This window comes from Sinocyclocheilus anshuiensis, unplaced genomic scaffold (genome assembly GCF_001515605.1).
Source record: "Sinocyclocheilus anshuiensis isolate Anshui unplaced genomic scaffold, SAMN03320099.WGS_v1.1 scaffold61, whole genome shotgun sequence".
Classification (NCBI taxonomy): domain Eukaryota; kingdom Metazoa; phylum Chordata; class Actinopteri; order Cypriniformes; family Cyprinidae; genus Sinocyclocheilus; species Sinocyclocheilus anshuiensis.
In genome coordinates this window covers 175,249-181,272 of record NW_015536473.1, presented here as the reverse complement: position 1 = coordinate 181,272, position 6,024 = coordinate 175,249, and the positions used below count along the sequence as shown (strand labels likewise).

Here is a 6,024-nt window from a genome sequence, read left to right as displayed (position 1 = left end):
AATACACACACTCTATTTAGTTGTCCGTAATGTTTATTAACATTTTGAAGCGGCATCTTCATTTTGTTGTAAAGTTAAAATAGACAAACTGGTATTCAAGTACAAACATTATACAAAAGTTGGATTTTTATTTGATCACATTGCAAAAATCCAAGTGTGCCCCACTGTATATCAATACACACAATCCTCTCTCGCTCACTCATACTCTATATGCAATGCCAGAATCCTATTTTACAATCACATGATGATCTATTTCCTATACAAATATCATATCACTTTTCCATGAAAATATTAAATCTAATCTTTATAAATCATAATCATACATCACAAAAGGGAGTGAACCCTAAACATGTGAAAGTCTGATGAAGAGGGTTTAATTTTCATTCATGAATAAAAATAAATCCCCTTAAATGTTGTAAATGATATAATTGAAGTCTATTCCAGTTATTTCTTAACATAAGCATTTTAAAATGAACAAAGCATTCAGAACATAAAGATTTTTTTAATTGTAAAACGCGTTAAATTGTGCAAACCATCTTATCAGACCTGAGGACATTTTTCTGTGGATCAGAGCAGCCCTTACAGCTTGTCCTGCGCACTGCGTAACATTAAAATGAATTTTCTTCATCTCTGAACATGAAACAGAAATGCTTTTAAAATAAAATAATCTCTAAAAAATGTTGCGCTTGTAAAGAACTTTTGATTCTCTGTTTGGACAAGCAAAACTAAAAAAAAAAAAAAGACATTTTTTTTTTTTTTATCTAATTTTTAAAAAACTTCATTACTTACACCTCCTGCAAATGTAAAGAATTGAAAATCTAAAGGATGCCATGGTTTGTCATTTGGAAAGTCGTTTACAGGATTCATCTGGGTGGAAAAGACAGAAAAATTATATTTTAAATGACAATGAAAAACATTTTCATACATTTTATGACTTAAGATTTTTGTATTAATGTTTTTTAACTGGAGCAGGATTGTGCCAGAGATAGATAGATAGATACATAGATAGATAGATAGATAGATAGATAGATTGATTGATTGATTGATTGATTGATTTGTGGACCAGGATGGAAGAACACCTATTTTCCCAGAATGCATTATCTGTATTGGATTTCTTTGAATAATAATTCAGTAATTATTTCCACTTTCTGTCATTCCAGTTCAGCTTCTTGTGTGTTGAGGCCAATTCAGTTCTGATTCTTTCATCAATTGAAAGGCAGTCAGTTCTTCAATTCTGAATTTTGCACAACCCTAAACTGCAGGCAATGTACAATTTTATTTCATATAATTATCATAGCAGCACATAATACAATTGCTATTTTAAAGGAAGTTCACCCAAAATTTGCTGAAAATTGCACCGGAGGAAGCGTTATTATGGATTATGGACTCCTATTTTAGCCAGAAGCGACATCTTAATGATGGATTTGTTGTTGGTTTTTTTTGTCTTCTCCAGATGTTCACTGATGGACTGGAGTGGTGTGGATTATTGTGATGTTTTTATCAGCTGTTTGGACTCTCATTCTGACGGCACCCATTCACTGCAGAGCATCCGTTGCTGAGACACTGATGCAATGCTGCATTTCTACAAATCTGATGAAGAAACAAACTCATCCTAATCTTGGATGGCCCGAGTGTGAGTACATTTTCAACTAGTTTTAATTTTTGGGTGAACTATCCCTGTAAGAGCAGTGCAAGCAAAAACATTGAAAGTAAAAAAAATATAAGTTTTATATTTACATCGTAAAGCACACATGTATAGACAAACATGCGTGTTCTCCAAGCTTACACAAGAGTTTACACACACGCGACATCTACATCTACATGTAGTTATTCAGCAGAATTTAAAATGCATTTAAAAAATACATCGCTGTTATTTCTTCATCCAGGGGAGTCAACCTCATGTAACTAGTGCACTTTCAGTGTCAATGTAGCTTATGCTTCATTTCCTGTTTGACTTTATCAGAAATTAAAATTATTAACAGAATTTTAAATCTGTCGTTCAATAATTTGTCACAGAATTACCTAAAGAGTTTATTCATAATGTTGTTGGTTTGTTTATATTTTGATGATGTAATTTGAAGCCACTGACCCACTTTTAGGAATCGAACCCTTCCTGCGCTCTCATTCATGCCACTGCGAGACACAAACGGTGCGCTCTCCTCCTCCTCGTCTTCCTCCTGTCCCTCGGCCTCCTGCTCGTCCCTCCCGCCGTCCTCCGGCCCGGGGTGAGGAGAGGAAGGGAGGGATGCTAGCGCACAGTCTTCTGAAGGGTACTCACAAACTCTCTCCAGCTGAACGTCATCGAAACACACCTTCACCTAAACCAGAGGAACGGTGAGAGAAAGAGTGACAGAGCAGTCAGTAAAGACACATTACAGTACAGTCTGGAAAATCCTCATGCTAAAAAAGAGTTAGGAAAGACTAAAACGTTTATTTTGCCTAACATCAGCTTTTGTTTTCCACAGAAGAAAATCTTACGGGTTTGGAACAGCATGAGGGTGAGTGACTGATTTTGGCTGAACTAATGTGTAAATGCATACACTGTTAAAAATGATTTTTACAAAGTTGTAAAATTAAATAAAAATCATTGGAGTATGTTTGACAAGAAAATACTATTTCAGTTTTTCTACGGAACAATTTTAAGTTTAATTCAGCGTGATTCAAAGTAAATCCTGCACCAATTTTATTTTTTATTTTTTCAGTATACAATAAGCAGTGTCGGGTAAATAATTCTAAAAAAAGAAAAAAAAAGAAAAAAGGAATTAATTACTAGCTACTAATTTCATCTTCAAAAGTGTAATTGGATTGCTGTACTAATGACTCTCTCTCTGAAACTTCAACCAGTTGAACAATACAAGCATAGACATGAAACTGCTCTTTTAATTCCTTCTAATAAATAATAGAAAATCGTATAAATTATTCTTGAACTGACCGAAGTATTTAAAGGGAGAAGGTTACATTAAAACATACATTTTAACATTAGCTGTTAAATTTTTGATGTTAAACCCACTATCGTTTTATATAGAATTGTTCTAGTCTACACAGTGTTTAATGCAATTACATCAGAAGTAACTGTAATTAAATTACAGGGAAATTAAAAGTAATCCCTTACTTTTTAATTTTTCTATGGCAAAGTAATTAAATTACAGTAATAATTATAAAGTAATGCATTCCACGCAACACTGGTCATAAGACATAATTTCAGAGATGTTTTTGTCTGGTATAGAGTTTCTTAAAGGGGTCATATGATGCAATTTCAAGTTTTCCTTTATGGTAAGGGGCGTTACATTTCCGACGAGTGCTTGTGGTGTTCGGCCAATCACAATGCACTGGGTCAGCTGGCCAATCAGAGCAGACTGCGCTTGTCGGAAGGAGGGACTTTGTAGAAAACGAAGCGTTTGAGAGAGGCGGGGCATAGAGGACCTACAATAATGTACAGTATTTGAAAAATAATGTGTTTTTTGAACATTAAAGCATGTCAACATATTCCGTTACACCAAATACACAATATAATGATCTTTAAAAAAGCATCATATGACCCCTTTAAAATGTCTAAATGTTAGAGCAGGACAGACATCATGTTAAAAGTTTAAAACACAGTTGAAACCATCGCCCTAAAAATATCTTAAATCGAAGCAGAAAATCTTAAATTCATGAGGTCATGACATTAAATGTTGCATGCATTGCAAAAATGATTATATCTTACATTTGTCTTCAGTGCAAATATCAAAACTTCCTCAAGTCGAGATACATTTACTTGAGATGCACAATGAAGATTTGAAGTCTTCTGAGAAACTGGTCAAAATTAAGAGAGTTTATGCATAAAACAAGAATATCTGCCAAGAAAAATAAAAAAAACTTAAGAAAAATACACTTGTTTCTTCTTTAAAAGGCCATTTTTCTGATCTCATTGGTAGATATTTGTTGTTGTTTTAATCAAACTCACTTCATTTTGATCAATTTCTTTGTGTCCCTTCCATTTTCTTTTAATTGGTCTTAAAAAGTCTTAAATTTACAGAAATTGCATTTTGTTAGGAATTTATCAGACGGTAGCCATTTAACAACTGTTATATCCAAAGCAACTTGTACTGCAAAGGTGACATTTAACATTTTTTTTTTTTTTTTTTACTGCTGGTCAGAAGCGCTTTAATGCATTTGCACAGCAATTATGAATACACTTATTTTATTAACCCTTAACTTGGTTGTGTAAAGATGCTTTTTTTTAGCAGTGCACTTCAATCCATAATCGACTTGAAATCACCTGCCGTTAACCCTATAAAATTACTGTATCTTATTTGATACAAGGCATCCAAATGATCAACATGATCAAAACTTTGCTGTTAAACCTATTGCACACAATCTGCTACATGCCTTCTGTCATCTTTACTTTAATAAGCAAAAGCTCTTTTGGTATAATTTTACAAACGTCCGCCTCTAGCTTGTGCTTCACATGTCTTTTTGCTGTCAAATTTTTGACTTGATTTTTATCAAGTAAAGGTCAGAATAATTGCAGTAATATTTCCAGATGAACTCTTACTGGACTGAAGCAGCTCAGCTTTACTTGATTCTCCATCAATCATGTTTTAGAGTCTCAAATCTGATCCTCAGGATCTTTTGAGGAGCGTTTGTTTCCAGAAGCTTTACTTTCACTGTTCCTCAGCGGAGGAATGATCTTCACAAGCCTCCAGAACATCTCACATCTTCTGAGGAGCCTTTATTTCTTCAGCTCTCAATCACTGCATTATATGTTTGGATCATTTCAATCTCATCTTACTAAGACATATTACTGATATTTATATAATTTTATGTCAGTATCTGCCGTACTGTTATAAAGATCTCATTGTTTTACATTACAATCATCAGAATTTCATCATATTAATATCGCATAAAACACATATGCAAACATATTTTTTAGATTAAAAAAAAAAAGGTTCAATGAAATGCTTGCATTTCAAAGCATTAGATTTTTTTGACTTATTTCATATGTCAGGCTTTTCAGGGTTAATGCTGATAGCTTCAAAACAAACACAGTGGACATGCAGTAATACAGAGAGAAAAGCAGCACTATAATGGCTTAAGGTTCAAATGAGGAAAGTGTAGAGTCACCCCCTCGGACAGATTAAGAGCTGGTGAAGAGACTGACGTCAATCGTTCTGCAGGGGGCACACGGTAATACAGCCACACTACCATACTATTGTTGTTGTACGAAGCGTGGGAACAGTACAAGATTTTCTGTATGCATGCGCAGTTGGTCTTCTAGATTCAACAGAACATTTAGCACACAGCCAGAGCAGTGTGTAAAATACTGATCCTCAAAGTCAGTCTAAACAACAGGCCAAATGAGCCCAGTCACAGGACATAAAACTGTCTCCAAAGACAGTCAACAAGCGTGAGCTGTAAGACGAATGAAGGTTAGACGTGGTCAGAGTGTAAACCGCGGTAATGACTCTTGGAGCAAATGCACTTTCACACACACGCTGTTAAATGTAACGCATGTACGATACTGTCGGTCATACAGTATGAACGGAAATTTTTATAAACCGATAACCCTAGGTTGCTCTTGGTTTTTTGCATTCTCTTCTGTATGTGCTACAGGAAGTGACACAGCTCAGAGGAGGAAGTAGCCAAAGAGTTGTCACAAGACTGCTTTAAAAACCCCTGATGAATATATAAAACACATGTAGCTTGTAAAAAGCTTGTAAAAAAAAAAACATGTATTTTCATGCTATGCTCTGCTTTTAATGTCTTGTTTTTATCACTTTAATTGGAAAAATTGATTTATTATTTACGCTACTATTAAAACATTTGGAATAATTAGTTTTTTTTTTTTATAGAAACTTTTTTTTATCAGCTGAAACTCTTTAATCTAAAATATTTCCGTGTAGTACCCCTGACATTTTACATGAATATTTAAATTTACCAAATTATTCACTTGTTCACAGTTATGCTGGTTGGTCATGTCATCAAGGTAAACTAATATATATATATTTTTTTTTTTTTTTTTTTTTTTTATAAGGGTTTTTT

The 6,024-nt window shown here is 33.9% G+C and overlaps 1 pseudogene; it reads right to left on the bottom strand.

The window, feature by feature from the left end:
• Positions 1–776: 776 nt before the first annotated feature.
• LOC107703744 (trichohyalin-like) overlaps positions 777–6,024 on the bottom strand; it is a 13,860-nt pseudogene continuing 8,612 nt past the window's right edge.